This window comes from Salvelinus alpinus, chromosome 11 (genome assembly GCF_045679555.1).
Source record: "Salvelinus alpinus chromosome 11, SLU_Salpinus.1, whole genome shotgun sequence".
In the NCBI taxonomy this organism is placed as follows: Eukaryota; Metazoa; Chordata; class Actinopteri; order Salmoniformes; family Salmonidae; genus Salvelinus; species Salvelinus alpinus.
In genome coordinates, this window is record NC_092096.1 from 45,860,224 (window position 1) to 45,886,383 (window position 26,160).

The 26,160-nt window shown below is 40.5% G+C and overlaps 1 protein-coding gene across 28 annotated transcripts in view; it reads right to left on the reverse strand.

The window, feature by feature from the left end:
• Positions 1–26,160, reverse strand: part of LOC139534247 (receptor-type tyrosine-protein phosphatase delta-like) — a 393,734-nt gene that overhangs the window by 367,203 nt on the left and 371 nt on the right. For all 28 annotated transcript variants that reach the window (XM_071333216.1, XM_071333215.1, XM_071333245.1 and 25 more), the window contains exon 2: positions 12,954–13,065. The gene's annotated coding sequence lies outside the window, so the exon portion shown is untranslated. The remainder of the gene's footprint in view (positions 1–12,953; positions 13,066–26,160) is intronic.

Genomic DNA, 26,160 nt, shown 5'->3' on the forward strand with positions numbered 1-26,160 from the left:
GGCAGAGAAATACGAGGAGTTATTTCAGAATGAGAAGAACAGTCTCTCCATTGCATCAGATGAACAAACCGTGATGTGGGCTGAAATTATGCATGTTTTTGATGGACAGAAGGAAGAATGGAGGTGGCGAGTCTTTTGATAGACAAAACTGGTGGTGGTGGTGGTGTGAAAGGATGAGAGGAAGTGCGGAATTCAAGACGTGCTAGTCCACAGACTCCCGCTCTCCTACCGCGGTACTCTGTCAACGACACGGACTGGTGAACAGACAGATGGCGTGGGTGACGCCATCGGACTTGAGACGAGAGGAGCACGAGAGGAGCGAGAGAGGGAGGAGGTGGAAGAGGAGGTGAAAAAATAAAACAACAAAAAACTAAACAAATGTGAGGAAGAGGGAGGTTGCGGTGGGGGGGGACTTCCTTCGGGAGAACATTAATCTTGCATGAGCTCCTTTGCATGCACACACAGGCTTTGTACTTCATTACCATAGTAAATAAAAGTTCTCGCCATCACTTTTCATTCCCGCACACGACGGGAGACGTCATCTAAAGTGAAAGACCTGGCTCCATCTTGAAGCGGAGGGGTAGAACATTTATATTTCAAAAGTGCTTAAAGGGAGAGTAGTCTTTCAGGGGGAGAGAGAGAGATATTTTACATTGCTAGACTGCCATCTGCTGGATATGTATTGAACTACATAGAATATCACATTCTTATAAATATTTTTTTGTTTCTTGCAACATATAATCATACAATTGTCTCCTTCAAATGATAAATGTATGTTTCTAGATAACCCTAAGTGTGCTTGAAATAACTCAAATGTGGTACATCTGTATTACAAAGCATCATCTGTCCAAGATTAAATAACCAGATAATTCCCTAAACAATTAAATGTAACTATTTTAAAATGCTATTTGTCTATTTATCAATATTGTCTTCAGAATATGAAAGCTCACTTTGACAATGAGAATGCATTAGGTATACAAATGATAAATTAGATATACACTGAGTATAGTAAACATAAGTAACACATTCTTAACAATGAATGGCACACATACGCAATCTATGTCTCTATTGTCCAAAGACCTAAAATCCTTATTTACCTGTCTCCTTCCCTTCATCTACACTGATTGAAGTGGATTTAACAAGTGACATCAATAAGGGATAATAGCTTTCACCTGGATTCACCTGGTCAGTCTATGTCATGGAAAGAGCAAGTGCTCTTAATGTTTTGGATACTCAGCGTATATACAGTACAGTACCAGTCAAAGGTTTGGACACACCTACTCATTCTCTTTATTTTTACTATTTTCTACATTGTAGAATAATAGTAAATAGATCAAAACTATGAAATAACACATATGGAATCATGGAGTAACCAAAAAAGTGTAAAACAAATCAAATATATTTTAGATTTTAGATTCTTCAAAGTAGCCACTCTTTGCCTTGATGACAGCTTTGCACACTCTTGGCATTCTCTCATCCAGCTTCACCTGGAATGCTTTTAAAACAGTCTTGAAGGAGGTCCCACGTATGCTAAGCACTTGTTGGCTGCTTTTCCTTCACTCTGCCGTCCAACTCATCCAAACAATCTCAACTGGGTTGAGGTTGGGTGATTGTGGCGGCCAGCTCATCTGATGCAGCACTCCATCACTATCCTTCTTGGTCAAATAGCCCTTACACAGCCTGGAGGTGTGTTGGGTTATTCCTATGTTGAAAACCAAATGATATTCCCACTAAGCGCAAAACAGATGGGATGGCGTATCGCTGTAGAATGCTGTGGTAGCCATGCTGCTTAGGTGTGCCTTGAATTCTAAATAAATCACAGACAGTGTCACCAGCAAAGCACCCCCACACCATCACATCTCCTCCTCCATGCTTCACAGTGGGAACCACACATGCAGAGATCATCCGTTCACCTACTCGGCATCTCACAAAGACACAGCGGTTTCAACCAAAAATCTCAAATTTGGACTCATCAGACCAAAGGACAGATTTCCACCGGTCTAATGTCCATTGCTCGTGTTTCTTGGCCCTTCTTCTTATTGGTGGCATTTAGTATTGGATTCTTTGGAGCAATTTACCATTACGGCCTGATTTACGCAGTGTCCTCTGAACAGTTGATTTTGAGATGTGTCTGTTACTTGAATTCTGTGAAGCATTTATTTGGGCTGCAATCTGAGGTGCAGTTAACTCTAATGGATTATCCTCTGCAGCAGAGGTAACTCTGGGGATTCCTTTCTTGTGGTGGTCCTCATGAGAGCCAGTTTCGTCACAGCGCTTGATGTTTTTTTGCAACTGCACTTGAAGAAACTTTCAAAGTTCTTGAAATTTTCCGGATTGACTGACCTTCATGTCTTAAAGTAATGAAGGACTGTCGTTTCTCTTTGCTTATTTGAGCTGTTCTTGCCATAATATGGACTTGGTCTTTTACCAAATAGGTCTATTTTCTGTATACCACTCCTACCTTCTCACAACACAACTGATTGGCTCAAACGCATTAAGAAGGAAAGAAATTCCACAAATGTATTTAACAAGGCACACCTGTTAATTGAAATGCATTCCAGGTGACTACCTCATGAAGCTGGTTGAGAGAATGCCAAGCGTGTGCAAAGCTGTCATCATAAAATATATTTAGATTTTTAAAACTTCTTTGCTTACTACATGATTCCAAATGTGTTATTTCATAGTTTTGATGTCTTCACTATCATTCTGCAATGTAGAAAATAGTACAAATAAAGAAAACCCTGGCATGAGTAGGTGTGTCCAAACTTTTGATTGATACTATATATATACATTGTCATGCAGGCAAACAAATAATCAATAAACAATACTTTTTGTATATTGTTATATTTGTTAATTGTTGTTTATACAAAATATATTAATATTTTTTCAGTCTACAGTTCATAGCCTCTATATGTGGCTCTATGGTTCTCATTCAATGAAGCAATCATGAAAGCTTACAATCTGTATCCACAGTGTAACTGAGGTGACATCACAAGTTTGATCTTAGATTGTTATTCAATAAGGAACAGCACCATCATGTGGATGTATTGTAATTGAATGATGTAAACATAAGCCCTTACCAATTTGAACCAACAAGGTAAAAGTATTCGCTTTAGCATTTTTTCAAAGATAGCAAGGACTTTTGTTTCATTGACGTTCATCCCCCATTTCACATGATGCTGAAACTGAATGAACAAGTTTCCTCATATTCACCTTGCTGACCTTTTTTTGAGTAAACATCAGATTTATAAGGGGGCAACTGTTTAATAATGACCTACATATTCACTAATTGTCTGGTTGATAATTGAGGAATTAGTTGTATCTTTGCCAACAGTAATAATTGTCCTTGTTCTCACTATTAATCACACTATGCTGTGCCAAAAATATGTGCATTAGGTAAACTACAGACAGAATTATCTGTCAGACGGGACTCAATGTGTGATTTCTGATGGTGTCAAGTCTAGTTTCCTGGATATTGCAAAAGCTGTACCGTCGGAATTGGTACTGGGACATGTTCTCTTTACTATTTATATAAATAATATTGGTATATCTGTTAAAACTTGTAATATTAATCTGTATGCAGATGACACTATGTATGATATTGCCCCAACTGTTGACCAGGCTATGTTAGAGCTGCAATGGGACTTTGTTGCCTTACAGAAAGCCCTAGTTGGTTCAAAACCTGTACTTAATGCGGGAAAGACTAAATATACAGTCAGTTCAGAAAGTATTCATACCCCTTGACTTATTCCACACTTTGTTGTGTTACAGCCTGAATTGAAAATTCTACACAAGTTACCCCATAATGACAAAGTGAACACATGTTCGCAAATCTATTTAAAAAGACATACAGAAATATCTAATATACATACTGTAAGTATTCACATTCCTGAGTCAATACATGTTAGAATCACCTTTGGCAGCAATTAAAGCTGTGAGTCTTTCTGGGTAGGTCTCTAAGAGCTTTTCACACCTGGATTGTACAATATATGCACATTATTATTTAAAAAATTACTCAAGCTCTGTCAAGTTGGTTGTTGATCATTGCTAAAAGCCATAGCTTTTCAAGCAGATTTAAGACTAAACTGTAACTAGGAACATTCAATGTCGTGTTGGTAAGCAACTCCAGTGTATATTTGGCCTTGTGTTTTAGATTATTGTCTCGCTGAAAGGTGAATGTGTGTCCCAGTGTCTGTTGGAAAGGTTTTTCTCAAAGATTTTTCCTGTGCTTAGCTCTATTCTGTTTATTTTTTTCCTAAAAAACTCCTAGTCCTTGCCGAAGACAAGCGTACCCATAACATGATGCAGCCACTACCAAGCTTGAAAATATGAAGAGTGGTACTCAGTGATGTGTTGTGTTAGATTTTCCCCAAACATAACACTTTGTATTCAGAACATAAAGTACATTTCTTTGCCAAGTTTTTTGCAGTTTAACTTCAGTGCCTTATTTCAAACATGATGCACATTTTGAAATAATTTTATTCTTTACAGGCTTGCTTCGTCATTTAGGTTGGTATTGTGGAGTAACTACAATGTTGTTTATCCATCCTCAGTTTTCTCCTATTGCAGCCATTAAACTCTGCAACTGTTTAAAAGGCACCATTGGCCTCATGGCGGTTTCCTTCCTCTCCGGCAACTAAGTTAAGGACGCTTGTTTCTTTGTAGTGACTGGGTGTATTGATACACCATCGAAAGTGTAATCAATAACTTTACCATATTCACTGTCTGCTTTTTTTTTTACCCATCTACCAATAGGTGCCCCTCTTTGCGAGGCATTGTAAAACCTCCCTGGTCTTTGTGGTTGAATCTGTGTTTGAAATTCATTGCTTGACTGAGGGACTTTACAGATAATTGTATGTGTGAGGTACAGAGATGAGGTAGTCATTCAAAAATACACTATTATTGCACACAGAGTGAGTGACTTGTTAAGCAAATGTTTACTCCTGAATGTTTTAAACTTGCCATAACAAAGGGGTTAAATTAATTAAATTAATTAGCAAAAATGACTAAAAACATAATACCACTTTACCAGATTACCAGATTGCAGCAGCCACTAGTCTTAAACCTTTGGATGTCGTTTACCATAGAGCTCTTCACTTTAACACAGATGACAGTTTAAACACTCATCCCTGCATCCTGTAATAAAAGGTTGGCTGATCCTCATTGAAGTCCCGTAGATCACTTCATTACTCCCTTTTTTTTTTTTTTTAAAGCTCTACTACAAAAACTTCCAATTTACTTAACTGTGTTGCTAAAGTATAAAAGAATGAGTTATCAAACCTGCTCGCAGGGTTGGTTAACTCTTGAGGTCCCTCTGGTCTCTACCAGTTTAGGTGAATCCTCTTTTCTGTGACCCCCATTGTTGGAATAACCTGCACAATTCCTTGCATTTTGATTCCTTGGTGCCGTTAGGGCAGTTTAGGACAATGGTTTGGAATGAATTATTTGAGGATTGCAGTTGTTTCGATTTATTGTAGTGGGAATGAGACCCTAGTCAGGGCTACCCTGAATAAATCAAGGTTTAGAAAGAAATGTGTGTCATCGAGGCCATGTATGTGCATTTTACATTGTAGGGACCATGTACAACCTAGCTGAAAATGTTTGTGAATACAAACTATGAACAGTTATGATTCCATTTTATAACACGTTCACCTATAGGGCACATCTCAAATCCATACCACAGTATCTAAACAGTAGCAATCAAAAACACTGCTTTAGCATTAGTATCGTTTAACGGAGTCTAGCTACACTCTTTACATCAAAAACAGGAAGAGCAACAGCTACCCTTCCTGGGGTCCACACAAAACATTAACCAAGACCTAATACAGAACATTAATAGACAAGAACAGCTCAAGGACAGAACTACATCAATTTAAAAAAGGCCCACGTAGCGTACATATCAATAAATATACAAAAACTATCTAGGTCAAATAGGGGAGAGGTGTTGTGTAGAGAGAACTAGGTAAGTGAAAGATCAGACATCTGCATTTTCAAAGGCAGACAGACAGACAGCCCTCAGCCGCCATGAACTCACTAATTAGAAGTCAGACTCCAGTTATGCGTAATGAAAAATTAATCTGCCTTAAATACAGAAACCCCCTAGAAGCGCCTTGAGAGAAACTCTGGGATTTAATTAAACTCATCAAATAATAGAGTTCGGCTGGAATTCTTCCTTCACCCATGATTTCCGTTCAGCATTTAACTAAGCGATTTTACCCAAAACTGCTCTTGTATATATTTAATGCTCATAAATACTGTGTTATACTGAATATGGGAACAGGACCTGCTCAACCAATGAAGCATTTTGGACAGACATATTAATGAAGTAGCTTAACTGATTTTGAGAAAAACTGATTTGGAAATTCTGTGGGTTTGGTTGAAATACCTGGGGGCTGTTCCAGAAAGGAGGATCAAAATATGGCTTTGAACGGGGTATGGTAGTAGGTGCCAGGTACACCGGTTTGTGTCAAGAACTGCAATACTGCTGGGTTTATCACGCTCAACAGTTTCCTGTGTGTATCAAGAATGGTCCACCACCCAAAGGACATCCAGCCAACTTGACAAAATTGTGGGAAGCATTGTAGTCAACATGAGCCAGCATCCTTGTGGAACGCTTTAGACACCTTGTAGAGTCCATGTCCCAATGAATTGAGGCTGTTCTTAATGTATTGTTCACTCAGTGTATATGTGGCTGTTTATCAAAGTTAACTGGCTGAGAAGTTATCAAGTTAAGCTACTAAACATAATAACTCTTCCATACCTACCGGAATTCCTTTCTTCGGTTTTGTTATTGTAAATGATCCACCAAGACCTATAGTCACTGTTTCTGTCTATTGAACGCTTAGCTAGAAAAATACCTACTCTGTATTGGTGAACGACCAAAGCTTGGCATCTTGAGGATAACTGACTTTACCTTCAGTTGACATAACCAGAGAGAACTGGTACCTCACACTAATGTCTACTAACATACCAAATGTTACTGCTTACACACTATTCTAGGTTTTTTTTTCCTGATAAAGTTAACTGACAAAAGTTGACATTTTCACAGACCATGCCAAAATCCCTGTCATTCGCGTGAAGAAAAGACGGAAATACAGGGGGTGGAGATCGGGGTGCCTTGAGAGAATTCGTCGGCGGGTGGGCAAACCGCCTCTACCATCCATTCTATAAATAAACTGGATGATCTACGATCAAGACTATCCTACCAACGAGACATAAAGAATTGTGATTTCTTATGTTTCACGAGTCGTGGCTAAACGACGACACGGATAATATAGAGCTGGCTGGGTTTCCCACGCATCGGTAGGACAGAGCAGCTACATCTGGTAAGACGAGGGGTGGGGGTGTGTGTATTTTTGTCAATAACAGCTGGTGCGCGATGTCTAATATTAAAGAAGTCTCGATGTATTGCTCGCCTGAGGTAGTGTACCTCATGATATGCTGTAGTCCACACTATCTATCAAGAGAGTTTTCATCTATATAATTCATAGCTGTCTATTTACCACCACAAACCGATGCTGGCAGTAAGACGGCACACAACAAGCTTTATAAAGCCATACGCAAACAAGAAAATGCTCATCCAGAAGCAGCGCTCCTAGTGGCCAGGAACTTTAATGCAGGCAAACTTAAATCTGTTTGATTTAATTTCTACCAGCATGTAAAACCAGATGAAAAAAACAAACTCTAGACCACCTTTACTCCACACAAAGAGATGCATATAAAGCTCTCCCTAATCCTCCGTTTGTAAAATCTGACCACAATTCTATCCTCCTCATTCCTGATTACAAGCAAAAACTAAAGCAAGAAGTACCAGCAACTCGCTTAATACAGAAGTGGTCAGATGATACGGATGCTATGCTACAGGACTGTTTTGCTAGCACAGACTGGAAAATGTTACAGAATTCGTCCAACGGCATTGAGGATTATACCACCTCAGTCACCGGCTTAATCAATAAGTGCTTTGACGACGTCCCCACAGTGAACGTACGTACAAATCCCAAGCAGAAGCCATCGATTACAGGCAACATCCGCACCGAGCTAAAGGCTAAACCTGCGGCTTTCAAGGAGCGGGACACTAATCCAGACGCTTATAAGAAATCTTGCTATGCCCTCAGACGAACCATCAAACAGGCAAAGCATCAATACAGGACTAAGATTGAATCCAACTACACCGGCTCTGACGCTCGTCGGATGTGGCAGGGCTTGCAAACTATTACGGACTACAAAGGGTAATCCAGCCGTGAGCTGCCCAGTGACGCGAGCCTGCCAGACGAGCTAAATGCCTTTTATGGTCGCTTTGCTAATGACACCATAATCCCTGTGCCCAAGAAAGCGAAGGTAACCTGCCTAAATGACTACCGACCCGTAGCACTCATGTCGGTAGCCATAAAGTGCTTTGAAAGGCTGGTCATGGCTCACATCAACGCCATCATCCCGGAAACCCTAGACCCACTCCAATTTGCATACCGCCTGACAGATCCACAGATAACGCAATCTCTATTGCACCCCACACTGCCCTTTCCCACCTGGACAAAAGGAACACCTACGTGAGAATGCTGTTCGTTGACTACAGTGCAGTGTTCAACAACATAGTCAGTCACCCAAGTCATAGACTGTTCTCTCTTAACAGCTTCTACCCCCAAGCCATAAGACTGCTGAACAATGAATTAAATGGCCACCTGGACTATTTACATTGACCCCCCCCCCCCCCTTTGTTTTTACACTGCTGCTACTTTCTGTTTATTATCTATGCATAGTCACTTTACCCCTACCTACATGTACAAATTACTTTGACTAACCTGTACCCCCGCACATTGACGGTACCGGCACCCCCTGTATATAGCCTCGTTACTGTTATTTTTTATATAATTTTTTTACTTTAGTGTATTTAGTAAATATTTTCGTAACTCTATTTCTTGAACTGCATTGTTGGTTAAGGGATTGTACTGTAAGTAAGCATTTCCAGTTAAGGTCTACACCTGTTGTATTCGGCGCATGTGACAAATACATTTTATTTGATTCGATTTTCAATGCAAGCTGAATAAAATGTGCACTGTCCTACTGCTGCCATCTTCAAACTGAATGATACTTAATAATTGAAATGTGTAGTTCACAGCAGCCTGCACAGTAATACAAAACATTACACATTAAGTTGGTTATAATAAGACAGTTGGAATGCTCATTATTGTAGATTTAGCTTCCATAGAAAGGAGAAGGTCCGTATTCACAAAGCACGTCAAAGTAGAGTTTTGATTTAGGCCCCCTCTTTTATTCATTATGATTTAAAAGGCTAAACTGATCCTGGATCAGCACTCCTACATCAAACAACACTGGGGAAATATCTTCTAGTAAACATATTTTCCATGTCACTGTGTCCTACTTCAATAAACAAGGAGCACACACACACACAGACATAAACAAACATACAGTGTCCTCCACTAATATTGGCACCCTTAGTAAATATGAGCAAAACGGGCTGTACATTTTTTTTTTTTGTTGTTTATCATTTTGGTCTTTCCATCAAAATATTCACAAAAATCTAACCTTCAATAAAAGTAAAACAAATATATTCTCAAATATATGTGTTCCACAATTATTGGCACCTCTTCATTTAATACTTTGTGCAACCTCCCATTGCCAACATAACAGTGCTGAGTCTCCTATAATGCGTAATGAGGTTGGAGAACACATGGAGAGGGATCTGAGACCATTGATTTTGAGGTGTGCTTTGGATCATTGTCCTGTTGGAAGATCCAACAACGGCCCAGTTTAAGCTTCCTAACAGAGGCAGTCAGGTTTTGATTTAATATCTGCTGGTACTTGATGGAGTCCATGATACCATGTATCCTAATAAGTTGTCCAGGGCCTTTGGAAGAAACACAGCCCCACAATATCAAAGATCCACCACCATACTTCACAGTGGGGAGGTACTTTTCTACATGGCTATCTTTCTGTCTACGCCAAACCCACCTCTGGTGTTTGTTTCCAAAAAGCTATATTTTGGTCTCATCTGACCATAGAACCTGGTCCCGCTGAAAGTCCCAGTAACGTTTGGCAAACTTTAGGCGCCTGAGTTTGTTGTTTGATGACAGCAAAGGCATTTTTTTGACAACCCACCCAAACAACGTGGTTATGTAGGTGGCGTCTGGTCGTAGTTTTGGAGACTTTCTGACCCCAAGACTCAACTAACGTCTCCATCCCCCTCACTGTGCGTGGGGTCAATATAGAGAAACGTCCTCTTCCAGGCCCATTGTTAACATCTCCAGTTGCTTTAAACTTCTTAATTATTGCCCTGATGGGCATTTTCAACCGTTGAGCTATTTTCTTATAGCCATTTCCTGAATTGTGCAGCTCAACAACCTTTTGTCGCACATCATTACTGTACTCTCGGGTGTTTCCCATAGTGATGGATGACTATGGGAACTTGGCCGGCGTGTCACCTCATATTTACATACATACAGTGAAACAAGTCATGGCTTACCACTTCAGTGTTCTTAATCACTCAGGTGAACTTATATACATAAAATATGAATGGGAATATACTTCAGTTAGATTTTCCTCATTAGAATTTCTAGCGGTGCCAATAATGGTGGCACACATGTTTCGGAGAAAAATATTTTTTTCACATTTTTTCAATCATTTTATTTCAATTAAGGTTCAATTTTTGTGAACATTTTGAATGAAAGACCAAGAGGATAAACAGCAAATATATTTTTTCACAGCCCATTTTGATAATATTTACCAAGGGTGCCAATATTAGTGAAGGACATTGTACACACTTGAGTCAGGCACAAACCTGTGCACACACACACTGACACACACATGCATATGCACAAAGACACAAACACACAGACATGCGCAAAGAAAACAGGGACACACACACACACTGGACACAAATGCCTGAATACCTTTTCAGAAAGCTACTGTCCCTATCTTTTTGTCAATGAGGAGTCAGAGAAAACAACTATTTTTAGGAGCAGGTTTAATGTTGCTGAGAGGAGAACTCAGCCATCCATGTCATGTAATGCCATCAATAATTTAGTGCTACCAAATCCACACAGTGTTAGTGGAAAGGACATGGTGTTGGGAAAAAACAAACCTCTGCAATTTGTTTTCAGGTGATGTCTTTATAACACCCATCTCTTAATCATAATGGCAAGATTCTACTAAAGTAAAAGTTGTTAACAATATTGTTAGCCTTAAAATCAACTAAACAATGTGTGCGTGTCTGCCTGTCTGCCTGTCTGCCTGCCTGTCTGCCTGTCTGCCTGTCTGTCTGTCTGTCTGTCTGTCTGTCTGTCTGTCTGTCTGTCTGTCTGTCTGTCTGTCTGCCTGCCTGCCTGCCTGCCTGTATGTCTGCCTGTCTGTCTGTCTGTCTGTCTGTCTGTCTGTCTGTCTGTCTGTCTGTCTGTCTGTCTGTCTGTCTGTCTGTCTGTCTGTCTGCCTGCCTGTCTGTCTGTCTGTCTGTCTGTCTGCCTGCCTGTCTGTCTGTCTGTCTGCCTGTCTGTCTGTCTACTACACCAAATGTATATCTATGTGTGTTTGAGTTTATGTGCTGTCTCTCTACCTCCGTGTTCCCCAGTCGCTGCTTGGTGCAGAGTGAAACAGTAAAGCTGGGGGAGATAGCTTTCAGAAGCTTACATAAAGCCACTGGACTTAATAATTCATGGAGCAAAAATCCCTCAGTGCTCAATATTTATATCTCCCTGAATGTGTTCTGTGACTGTGAGTCCTGTCACAGTACAGGCCAGCTGAGGGGAAACTTTTACTTTCTACTATTCATATATTTTTTCACTTTCTTTCAGAGGACAGGTTTCACATTAAGGGCCTGTGGCACAGAGAGGGAGATACTGTATTTCCCATAATGTCTCAGAGTCTGTATGTGTATACCATGTGGTAGCTCCCTGTGTGTATAGGATGATGATAATCATGACTCCTATCTTTTGGGTTTTTTGAGTCGTGTTGTTGCTCTGCTAAGAGACGTCAGGGAGATTTCAGGAAAAGGAAAGAGAATATGACTGGACTTTCAAACTACTGGATAGGACACACACGCAAACACATCCTCTCTTCTATATACCTGTGACGATAGAAGCCATGCATATATCGGGGTGGGGGACTGTTAACATGAAAAAATCCAGAGGGACATATTAGTTGGAAATATTGTACAGATCGTGCGTCGCTCACGCTGACATTTACAAGTCCTTGCTGATCTTTCCGCTGTGACAACTAAACGTCTTTGCCATCAGATCAGCCTGAGTTCCTATGCCTGGGTCACAAATTGCACCCTATTCCCTACATAGTGCACTACTTTCAAAAGTAGTACACCATATAGGGAATAGACTGCCATTTGGGACATATACTATGTCATTCATCTGATTAATGGAAGACTGATAAGTCTTAGATGCAACTAAACGGTTGCATCTAAATGGATTGATGGAGCAGGATCTGGGTATGAGACAGAGACAGAGTACTATCTGATATAATGGATTGGGTGAGCTTCTGGTACAGCGGAAGAGCAAGCTTTTAGATAGGCTTAGTGTACTCTCTGATTCTAGTACGGGTAAGGCATTACACTACAGTGCTGTATACGCTGACATGAAACCTTTCAAAATAAGAGTTGAGTCTGATAGAATGAGTCTATAAAGCCGTATTGAGAAATCATTTTGACCTGACAAATATCGTCCCTCAATGAAAAATCCAAAAGGTAATTCAAGTTCGAGCAAAGCTGCGAATGCTGGCTATTGTTAAAGTATAGGGAGACACCAGCTTAGTAGAGGTTTGTCCTCACACTTATATCTAAAAAAGCAGAGTTCAAACACGTTCCTACTCAGAGATTCATTTGAAAACATTTCTTATACTGTTTATGGTGCTTTCATCACTGGGAAAGTTGCTCTGCAGAAGGGCAGAAGGTTTTATTGTGCCAGAAATTTCATGAATGTGGGCCATGAACTCACCCAGAACTGAGGCTCCTCTGTTCCACTCATGCAGGTGGCAACATTCTGCCCGATGCCCAAGCTTCGTCCTCGCCAACAACACCAGTATGACCAATACCCCCTATGCCCCCATCTAAGAGACAGAGAGAGAGAGACAGAGACAGAGACAAAGAGAGGAGGAAAATGACAAAAAGAGATAGAGGAGAGAGAGAAGTGGGAGACAAGATAGTGCATGTAAGAACGTGTGCAGTATATCATTTGATCAGTCACTGATTAAACAGTGAAAACCAGTAAACACTGCAGCCCTCCAGGAATGACATGATGCAACTCAACTCTAAACAAACATAAGCTGCTTTCACCAGGGATGACACTAAACCTACTTAAAAATGCAGTCCGGTATCTGAAGCACAACAAATGTGTAATACATTGTCGAAATTGTATTCGTAAAAAATCATCCGAATTGCATTTAATATATTTTTTAGAATAATAATAATTTTGCAGCCCTCAACATATCATATGAAATGGATGACGCAGTACACCAAAAAGTTATGGAGCGTCACTTTAATATTAAGGCCTAAGTTGTTTCATCATGCAGAGAGCCATTGTTTACAGGGCTGGGTTGTGTAAGGATGCAGCCTGGAATCCTTGATCAACCAAACATAAACTATTTGGTTTCACCAAAATGTGTCCTGTCAACAGAGGCATATTCAATATCTCTAGGAACAATACTTATGATTCGTCGGGTTGAATGTGTCTTTTGCTATCAAAATAAGCGTTTAAAACAAGTTTTTCTCCAGTGTCTCCCATTTTCCGCCTGTAGAAGTGGGAACTTACGTGGTAGCTAACTCTCACATGACTGCGTGGTCTAGATTGGACAACAATGGCAGCCCACATGTGGAAAATGGGAGACCATGGATAAAAACATGTTTGATAGCAAAGGACACATTCAACCAATGGGCTATTTTTTGCCTACAAACATTGTGGAATTTGTATTTTTTATGTTAAATGTAACCTTTATTTAACTAGGCAAGTCAGTTAAGAACAAATTCTTATTTACAATGACGGCCTACTCCGGCCAAATCCGGACAACGCTGGGCCAATTGTGCGCCGCCCTATGGGACTCAGATGTGATTACTCTTGATAACCTAAGTAGGCTATGCTATCGCTGGTCCCTTAAAAAATTGTGGATTGTAACATGTGAAAGACCAATCACACAGAGTCTGGCTATCATAACAGTTATTTTAAAATATTTAGCTTTATGTTTGTCTTTGATTGTTTTAGCCAACTTGTTCCACTCACCTCCGCTTGGAACTGCTATACTGTCCTCTACCTAGCATGCCATGTCCTCTACCTAGCCTGCCGTGTCCTATACCTAGCCTGCCATGTCCTCTATCTAGCCTGCCGGATCCTCTACCTAAAGCAGGTGATTGAAGTATAGTTTCAGGATTTCAATAACATATCCAATGGAAAAAAATATCTTGCTTGGCATCACAATGCATTATTTTATGTGGTTAAACGGAGGCCCAAATCTGACGTGACTCAGGTTAAATTAATAATATTTGCATGTGGCATGACTTTTTTAATCAGGTGATGGGTGTATTGTATCATAATATCAGTGTTAGATCAGGGTGTGTCTCAGAGAGAGAGGGAAGCAGAAAGAAGCAGAGACTGCCAGTTTGGGCAGGAGGACTGTGCTGGCAGGGCTCCCTATCCCCAGGGGCGAAGAGCGATGGTGCTTCATGCCTTGCTGCCATGTCAGTCACATGACCCCCGGAGTAAGAGTCCCCTCAAGCTGCATAATAAATCATCTGAGTCAGGCTGGCTGGCAAGCTCCCTTGAAATGTTCACACACACACACACACACACACACACACACACACACACACACACACACACACACACACACACACACACACACACACACACACACACACACACACACACACACACACACACACACACACACACGTATAGATACACACATGAGCGTACACATATACACATGCAAACACGCACACCATCTCTCGCACACACGCCTAAACACAAACACACTAATATACTCTCACATGCACACAGGCTGCTGGAATCATAAAGAGGCAATGCCTTTACTCACTGGCCTACTGAGGGTCCTAAATGTGAGCTTCATGCAATGAAAATATGGTCAAACATTTAGGTACCTGAAATAATGCCTTTAACACAACATCAAGTGTGCCATTTTCTTACGACAACTGACAAGGTTTGAAAGATTTTAAATGATCTACTCTAAATATTAACCTGGTGACAAAACCATTAGTTAGTATAGCATTTGTTTAGCAGATACAGTTTTACGTGACATTCAGCTAGCTGTCAGTTGACATCAACTCAAACTATAGTCCACTATAGCTTCGCTTCGTTTGCCATTGGCAGAAGTTGGTTGTCATAAAAGGTGTTGATTTGTGCCACTTCAACTTGAGTGCTACCAAAATACTCTGAGGAAGTAGCTATGTCACTTCAATCTAGTCTTAAAAGTGAATACTGCATGTTCTGGCAGGTATCTCTACTGCAAAAGTGTTACTGGTTTGTAAAAGTATCCAGCCACTCATACATAACAGGCCTCCACAACTTACAGTGCCCGTACACGACACAGTAGTTCTGCCAGTGTCAACTACTTAGCAACAAAGTTAGTTTGAATCCATGGCCCCTTTGTGTTTTCCTAACCCATGTATTTACTTTACATACTATGTATTGTAAATGTCACCTCTCGTTTGGATCACCTCGCCACCTGAGCAGAGAGAAAGTAGCTTTGAAACCACATCACACTGGAGACACTGAAACACCCATCTGGGGAGTGAAATGTGCTGTAAAGCGTCTAATGCCCCGGCATGCTTAGTCCGAATATTTAACACACAGAACAAGAAGAATCTATTCTGGACTGCAAGACAACCACTAAGAAATATAAGTGCAGCAAGAGCCATCTCCCTTGAGCGCAAGAGAAAGGTGTTATGGAAAAAAAGACCAGGCTATATATTTAAGGCAAATAGCACACTTCGAAAACTTTCCGGCAGCGGTTGATGAGTTCAATGGAGATTCTGTAGACACCGAGAGCATTTGCACTGGCGTATGGCGTACTCCCCTGCCTGGGGAACGGGTACTGGGAGGCTAACAGGCACACCAATTACAACTGTACCCACAATCCTCTAAGGGGACATAGTTCTGCCTAGTGATCTTAGACATGCCCCTTACGGTCATGTATTCATGTTGACATGAGTCATTTTATTACCGTTAAATAATTATTTATTATAAATCTGCAACATTAAAAGGAAGCTCAAGGGTGAGTGGTTGTGCAATGTATTCTGACTTGAGTCATACATTTGAAAGAAAGTAGAAAGCCGTTGGATACAGAATTAAAATGACTTCCTTTTACAGTTTAAGGCAGCTACTGTACACTAATCAGTGAATGTCTGAATGGCAGTATTCATAGTAATGTATTTAACTTGTGTAACTTCAAGGCCATGAAACCATGAAACCGAACACTGCTTAGATGCAACGCAAATCCAGTCATCTCCAAAATGATTGGAACCCTTGATAAAGATGATTGAAAAAGACTGTATAAAATGAATTATACAAATACTGAGCTATAATGTATAATGGCACAAACAACAATAGCCTATCCATGCAACCACTAGGCACTTCCATAAATATGGACATTATTAACAGAACACATGTTAATAAGATATCATATTAAATCATTCATAAGCATGCCGGAGCAGGTGAAGGGGTACATGTCAATAAATACAATATATTGTTGATCTTTGACAAATGGCCATGGATAGGATGATGCATATTGATGATATGGGTTTCGATGAAAGCATAATGCACATGGAATGTTAAAATGTGGATTATGGTGTGTTCTGAATGGCCTAATTAGACCGAGGGGGGTGAGTAGAAGAGTTGTTTGCTCCCTGACGCGCTAATATACATATAGTAAATACAAGGTATCAGTGTATTCAAAAACATGGCCTATGGTCCTACATTATGAAATGAACACAAAAGTGTTAATGGTAGGGATGCAAAATATATCGGTGAACATATCGGAATCGTCCGATATTAGAAAAAATGCGAATATTGGTATCGACCGATGTCTAGTTTAACGCCGATGTTAAAAACCGATGTCAAAGCTACCTATATAACATAGGTACATGACGTAATGGCGGCACGTAAAACTTTGCCCAACACGTGCAACACAGCATTCCTAACCTAACCCAGCATTCCTAACCACACAATGTCTGCTGTGTGGATCGAACAGTCATTTGAAAGAATAAGAAGATTTCAGCGAGACAACTCAAAGGCGAAATCCATTAAAGCCAAGATAATGGAATTAATTTCCCTTGACAATCAACCGTTCTCTGTCGTGGGTAATGTTGGCTTTCGCCGACTGGTCGAGCACCGGTATACACTACCAAGTGCGCTATTTTTCAGATGTTGCCCCACCGGAGTTACACAGTAATAGCATCACTGCTATTAGCTTCACGACATACATACTATGGAACGCCATTTGCATCTTTGCGTGTCAAAAAAGATACAGTAGCACTGTCTAAGCTGTACAAAAAAGTCTGCAAACAAGCAAACCCTGGACACGAACAATGTGTTTACAATACCGCGTTGGTAATAAAGCATCATTTGTCTGACCGCAACTTCTGGGGTAGCTAGCTTTAGCTTGGTACCTAGCTAGCACCAATACAACCAGCCTGAAAACAATGACCAGTAGAAACTGCAGTCATTTTCATTATTCTTAGCAATGATTTAGGAATCCTTGTGAGTAAGCACTAGCAAGGTTGCCACTTGTTGTTCACCTATTGAAATTGAACTTCAGTTCATGAAAATAAATAGCTAGCCATCTACTTAACCCTGTTGCCCAAAGCAAAACATTATAAGCAGCCAGCTAGCTTCATCTGGCTAGTGATGCTCAACCGGACTGGGTTATGTGTTGTGAAGCTGGCCACAATAGTGGAATTTGCGGTTTGCCTTCAAAATAAAAGTATGTCATTGACAGTAAAGCAAATGTATACAAATAGTAGAATTATACCATACTTTCATTTTGAAGGCTAACCGCACAGTCCACCATTGTGGCGAATCCTTATTCTGGCTAGCTTCACATAGATGGGTCCGACCACCATTATTCAAATAAGAACGGTCTTAAAATGAGGGTTATTTTAGATGATGACACATAGCTATATTGTTAGCTAGCTAACTATAGCTACTGAAACAGATTATGTTGTTTTGCTATGTTTTTGGGAAAGAACAATGTTTGCATCCATGAGCTAGCTAGCTTTTTTTATGACCAGCACTGTAGGTGTGCGAGACAACTTTACCAGCATCATAGCATACGTATTGATGAATCGTTGTGACATATGAAATACGAGTGATAGTGTAATCAATGTGTAATAACTACGTGAAAAATTATGAACGCGTTAAATTATTATGTGACGTGCAGTAATATTCAGGTCCTGAATTTTAATTGACACATCAAATAGTGTTAATTGACACATCAAATAGTGTTATTTGACAATTCAAATAGTGTTAAATAGTATATTTTTTGACACGCAAAGACCCAAAAGGCATTCCATTGCAATCCTGGTTGAGAATGAAACGACTGAACAAATGAATAATGAAACGACACAGCAAGTAAGTGAAAGTGTCACGCCCTGACCTTAGAGATCCTTTTTATGTCTCTATTTTGGTTTGGTCAGGGCGTGAGTTGGGGTGGGCATTCTATGTTTTGTTCTATGTTGTCCTTTTCTATGTGTTTGGTCTGGTATGGTTCCCAATCAGAGGCAGCTGTCAATCGTTGTCTCTGATTGAGAACCATACTTAGGTAGCCTGTTCCCACCTGTGTTTGTGGGTAGTTGTTTTCTGTTTTGTGTGTCTGCACCAGCCAGAACTGTTTCGGTCGTTATCGTTGTTATTTTTGTTATTTCAGTGTTCATTTAATAAATATGGACACGTACCACGCTGCACCTTGGTCCTCTCCTTCCAACAGCCGTTACAGAAAGAAATAGGTTTTGATTATGTTTACTGGTAATGGGGACATATGTAAATTCCAACAAAATAACTTTTCGGTTAGTGTGGTGTGTGTGTAACCTTTATTTAACTAGGCAAGTCAGTTAAGAACAAATTATTTACAATGACGGCCCGGACGACGCTGGGCCAATTGTGCGCCGCCCTATGGGACTCCCAATCACGGCCGGATGTGATACAGCCTGGATTTGAACCAGGGACTGTAGTGATGTATCTTGCACTGAGATGCAGTGCCTTAGACCGCTGTGTCCATGTGTGTGTGTTAACTATTTAACTGTACTAGAATGCTTAAAAGACCGCTAAAATGTGAAAATATTGGTTATCTGTATCGTTTTTTTGGAAAATATTGGATATCGGCCAAAAATGTCATATCGGTGCATCACTAGTTAATGGAGTTGTGTGATTTTTTTGTTAGGAGAAAGCTTACAGAGTTCTCCAGCTCACTGGGTAGGAGGCACCTCTAGGGAAGGGCATGGTTTGGGACCCTCAGGCGAGGACAGGGAGAGACCGCCTCGGCTCACTATTATTCGAGTCACTATTATTCGAGTTACAAGCAAGTCTCAATTTATAAGCTCCAAGTCTCAAGTCGAGACCCAAGTAGAACAGGTGGAATCTCGAGTCAAGCCTCCCCATGAGAAACCAAATTTAATCTGTCTAACAGGAACTCAAACGAGTACATATAAGTGCTTGGCCCCTCCCAGGACCATACAATTACCTAATTGGCAATTACAACCAATAAACAGTTTTTACAATATTAAAGGCAATTTCCACATCCATCTTACGTTGGTACATTCATCTTAATCAGACGTAATGATTATTCATGATATTTCATCACCATTCATTCATACAAGAAAAATATTTTTCAAACTACACGGTTTGAGAAACAGACGCCTCACAAGTCCTCAACTGGCAGCTTCATTAAATAGTACCCGCAAAACACTCGTCTCAACATCAACAGTGAAGAGGTGACTCCGGGATGCTGGCCTTCAAGTCAGAGTTCCTCTGTCCAGTGTCTGTGTTCTTTTACCCAGCTTAATCTTTTCTTTTTATTGGCCAGTCTTTTTCTTTGCAACTCTTCCTAGAAGGCCAGCATCCCAGAGTCGCCTCTTCACTGTTGATGTTGAGACGGGTGTTTTGCGGGTACTATTTAATGAAGGTACCAGTTGTGGACTTGTGAGGCGTCTGTTTCTCAAACTAGACACTCTAATGTACTTGTCCTCTTGCTTAGTTGTCCACCGGGGCCTCCCACTCCTCTTTCTATTCTGGTTAGGGCCAGTTTGCGCTGTTCTGTGAAGGGAGTAGTACACAGCGTTGTACGAGATCTTCCGTTTCTTGGCATTTTTTTGCATGGAATAGCCTTAATTTCTCAGAATAACAATAGACTGACGAGTTTCAGAAGAAAGTTATTTGTTTCTGGCCATTTTGAGCATGTAATCGAATCCACAAATGCTGATGCTCCAGATACTCAACTAGTCTAAAGGCCAGTTTTATTGCTTCTTTAATCAGACCAACAGTTTTCAGCTGTGCTAACATAATTGCAAAATGTTTTCTAATGATCAATTAGCTAATCCAAATTTATAATTTTAAAAGGCTAACACAACATGCCATTGGAACACAGGAGAGATGGTTGCTGATAATGGGCCTCTGTATGCCTATGTAGATATTCCATAAAAAAATCTGCCGTTTCCCTCTACTATAGTCATTTACAACATTAACAATGTTTGCACTGTATTTCTGATCAATTTGATGTCGTTTTAATGGACAAAAAATGTGCTTTTCTTTCAAAAACAAGGACATTTCTAAGTGACCCCAAACTTTTGAACTGTAGTGTATGTATATAGGGCAGCAGCCTCTAATGTGCAAGTTACAATAAATGCTATAGCCCTTGATCTTCAAGAATAGGACTTGGAAATATGGAAGTATAGATTATTCTAATTATTTTACCTGAGCATGACCCCAAAACTAAGGACTTATCAGCCAGCCCTACTCTGTTGTTTATGATTTTGTTGTCATGGAGGACTGATTGATTCAAGTTGAAAAATAAATGCTGCGCTCATGGAATGGCATGCTTTGAGCATTACTGAAACGTGCTATTTACATGTCAAAAATGTATGCCATATCCTGCATTTGCCATAGGCCCGAAGTTGACATTTTTGCTAGTGATACTGATATCTTGATAATATGCAGCTAGCTGTTTAAAGGGCAAATCCACAGATGGTAACATAACGGATTACAGTTACTGTTTTTTGTAATCCCTTACATGTAACGGATTACATGTACTCCCCAACCCTGCTCATAGACATGGTTCAGACTCGAGTCCAAGTCCTGTGACTCGAATCCACAACTCTGGGTGAGACGCACTGTGATACTATGTGTGTGTGTGTCTGTGTGTGTGTGTGTCTGAGTGTGTGCATGTATCAACTAGCTCTCTACACACACCACTGTAAGCTCTACATAAATATAGCCTGTACTACACCATTTCCTCTCCCCACCAGTCACCATGTGTGAATAGTAGAGATAGGCTTCCATTCCATCAGCAGTGTATTCATATAATATGACTGACTGTATGGGGAGGAGCAACCGTCTGCTGGAACAGCAATAGGTCTGCTGCCCCTGAGGGGGGGTGCTGCTAGCTTGCTTTATCTGTGGTGTTTAGCTAAACTGGTTTGTATGATATACATGTATACAGTACAGTACAGCTGTTATTATTGGCAACATTTTTGAAGAAAATTGGTTGATTCATCTCTATGATATGACGATTCATCTATAAGACAACCTATGCACTGTTGTCACTTTATTTCCCCATGTCATTTAGTGATTTGTTATGATATTGCATTGGTGGAGGGTTGCCATTTCAACAAACATGATTACAAACTGAAAAATGAAAAAATATAAATGCAACATGGAACAATTGTATCAAATTTTACTGAGTTACAATTCATATAAGGAATCAGTCAATTGAAATAAATTCATTAGGCCCTAATCTATGGATTTCACATGACTGGGAATACAGATATGCATCTGTTGGTCACAGATACCTTAAAAAAAAGGTAGGGGCGTGAATCAGAAAACCAGTCAGTATCTGGTGTGACCACCATTTGCCTCATGCAGCACGACACATCTCCTTTGCAAAAAGTTGATCAGGCTGTTGATTGTGACCTGTGGAATGTTGTCCCACTCCTCTTCAATGGCTGTGCGAAGTTGCTGGATATTGGTGGGAACTGGAACACGCTGTCGTACACGTCGATCCAGGGCCTCACCCCACCGCCACAATGGGACACTCTGTTCGCAACGTTGAGATCAGCAAACCGCTCGCCAACACGATGCCATACACGTTGTCTGCCATCTGCCCGGTACAGTTGAAACCGGGATTCATCCATGAAGAGCACACTTCTCCAGTGTGCCAGTGACCATCGAAGGTGAGCATTTGTCCACTGTTACGACGCCGAACTGCAGTCAGGTCAAGACCTTAGTGAGGACGACGAGCACGCAGATAACCTTCCCTGAGACGGTTTCTGACAGTTTGTGCAGAAATGCTTCAGTTGTGCAAACCCACAGTTTCATCAGCTGTCAAGTTGACTGGTCTCAGACGATCCCGCAGGTGAAGAAGCCGGATGTGGAGGTCCTGGGCTGGCGTGGTTACACATGGTCTGCGGTTGTGAGTTCATTTGGACGTATTGCCAAATTCTCTAAAAGGACGTTGGTAGATAAATTAACATTTCATTCTCTGGCAACAGCTCTGGTGGACATTCCTGTAGTCAGCATGCCAATTGCACACTCCCACAAAAGTTGAGACATCTGTGGAATTGTGTTGTGAGACAAAACTGCACATTTTTGAGTGGCCTTTTATAATCCCCGGCACAAGGTGCACCTGTCAGGTGGATGGATTAACTTGGCAAAGGAGAAATGTTTACTAACATGGTTGTAACAAATTTCTACACAAAATTTGAGAGAAATTAGGTTTTTGTGTGTCTGGGTTATTATATTTCAGCCCATGAAACATGGGATCAACACTTCACATGCTGCGTTTGTGACCTGTTTCAAGAAGCTAGGCGTATGTCGCACGTCACTACTTCAAAGGGCTGCCATTTGAACGTTTCAACAAAAAAATGGTTTTAGCAACATGGTTTTTTGGCAGAATTGCCTTCTGGAACATGCAAATTTCATGTGCCTTTAATAACAAATGTGTATGCCATCTGTAAATACGAATAAAATTGTTAAATTACGAGCCTAGTTGGTTTAACTATGATTGGTTGAGATAATTAATGAGCTGGACATGCCGAGTTCAGATTGGTCTGCCATGTAGCATGCTTCTGTCTATAACATGAGCTTCTCAGTATGTGTAGATACTCCTTTTAAACACAGCTTTTTTGAAAGATATCATGAAGATCTGATAAAGTGTTGCTACTGTTCTCAACATTTCTGCCCTGAAGTTAACAGGAGCTATCAACAAAGATCAGTGGGAAAAAGTTATGATGGACTATTTTCTGGAGGACGATCGTGCCATGCTGATTCTCTCTGACTCTAACAAATGTACCAGACGATGAGGAAATCCCTGATTTAGGCAATAACGCTTTCATTGAACCAGACATTGTAGAGTCTTCTGATGACAGTGATGGAGAATAAACGGTGATCAAGAAGTTGACCGCGTTTTGAAATCAGTGGAATTCCCGGTGGAAACAGAGAGATGATTGCCAAATGCAGAGAGAGTCGAAAAGAGAACTGTTGTATAAAACACCTGTCTCCAGATGAAATCTTCAAACTAATGGCAACCATGGCATCCATGATAGAACGGCAGAAGCATTCATCTACGGGTAAGAGTCTAGCTACATTTTCAGATATACGTTTCAAATTTTTTGAGAAAGTCGTTTTCATTGCAAGTTCAAGCATACTGTTAGCTTGCTAGCTAGCTAACATTGAACCTTGTTGGTTAACTTAGGCTACCTGCAGATTCATGCATGGTGCATGGTAGTATGAGTAGGATTATGGTTCATTGTTTAACTAGCTAGCTACATGTCTAAAGAAAAGGCTCCACTATGCAAGTAACCATTTCACTGTACCGTATACACCTTCTGTATCCTGTGCATGTGAAAAATAAGTGTTTTATTTGATACGGTGTGTGTTTACCAGAGACAGTAATTTGAAGAACTACATGACCTGCACCAAGGTCAGATTAGAATATATGATAAAGTGTATTTATACTACTACTTTCACCACTTTTATGCTCTGACGAAGGCCGTGTGGCCGATACGTAAGCTTATTAAATATCGGTGATACTATCAAGAGCAGTGTGCGGTTTCCTTTTCCTTCATCTTGTTCAATTGATGCCATGCACCTGCAAATAAGATTGCTCAGATGTGCGAGTGCCTTTTTGAATTTGTACCACTTTTATTCTTAAAATCTTTGGTTGTTTAACTAAATTACCTTATTCACTCTGTTTAGCACATGGCCTCATATGTGACTGACCGGCTCGATTTGGGGCTATGTAGCAACATTTTTAATGGTGTTTTTTTTTTTACATTGGATAAAAGTAGAGACCCAGAGCTACAAAATTGTACATCACACACTACAGATGAGGAACAATGGGAAAGTAATTTTGCCTTGAAAGATGATAGGGGCGTGGATCAGGAGGTAGGGGCGTGGATCAACTTTTGAGAAAATGGTACACCTACTGGAACGCTCTTCTTTGTCTACACCCATTCAGCATCATTCACACCCTATTAAGCCTTAGCCCCACCCATCTCTTTAAGGATTCACATGTGAGGCCATGTACTAAACAACCAAAAATGTCAAGACTAAAGGCTGGTTTATACTATGGGTGCATTCGTAAATTCTATCTGGAGTGCCAGAGTGCACTCAAAGTTCGCAAACTCAGAGCGTTGTCAGATTGTCCGTTCGTAAATTCAGAGCATTCCGCTCTCGGAGCATTCAGAGCGCACACTAGACGCTCTGACAGAGGAGTAGGGTTGATCTGAGTGTTCTGACCAACAAAAGCAGTCAAGCACCGAAGGTAATTGGCTAATGTTGGCTAGGTTGCTAGCTACTTCCAGACACAAATGAGAGAACAGCTCACTCTGACCATTTTACTCGCCCTAGCAGAGCCGGTTAGGCTGTTTTATGTTATCTAGAGCGTGGTTAACTCTAACTGTGCTGCTGCCATCAATTTAATGATGTGTTTTGCCAACGTTTACTGACACTGGACATATTCAACGGGTGTTGAGCGTTCGTAAATTCCTCAGTTATTCTGCACTCTGGCACACTCAGACAAGAATGCTCTGAAATCGGAGTAGATAGAAAATTGATCAGCTACGTCTATCGACAGTTGTCGCAGTAACATAATGAACATTCTATTGAAATGGTTACTTGCATAGTGGAGTCGTTTGTTTAGACATGTAGCTAGCTAGCTAAACACTGAACCATAATCCCAACTCATAACATTACTACCATGCATGAATCTGCAGGTAACAAACCAACTAGGTTCAATGTTAGCTAGCTAGCAAACATTAGGCTATAACTAGCAATGCAAATGGCTCTGAGATACAAATAATATTACTACACAGATCATACACATAGGTAACGTTAGCTAGTGAGCCAGCCAGCTAATGTTAGCTAGCTAACAGTACGCTTTAACCTGAAATGAAAACAACTTTCTGAAAAAATTGAAAGGTGTAATATCTGAAAATGTAGCTATCTAAACCATCTTACCCTTATAAATGGATGGACGCTTCTCCCTCTCTGTCATGGATGCCATGGTTGCCCGTAGTTTATAGATGTAATCCAGAGACAGGTGTTTAATACAACAGCATTCTGTGTTCTCTTTTCGACTCCCTCGTATATTAGCAATCAAACGCCAGAATTTTCTGCATCTCCTTAGCTATCATATTCTAATTCCACCAGGCATTCCACTGATTTCAAAACTATTGTCCTCCAGAAATTGGAGTGCAACATTGTGCAGTTCTACTACATGATATCTTTCAAAAAACCTGTGTTAAAAAGGATTACCTACACATACTGACCAGCTCATGTTATAGACCGAAACGTGCTACATGGCCGGCCAATCCGAACTCAACTCTCGGCATGTACAGCCCATTAATTATCTCAATTTTATTTGTATTTACAGTTGGCATACAAGTTTGTTATTTAGTCACATGAAAGTTCACATGTTCCAGAA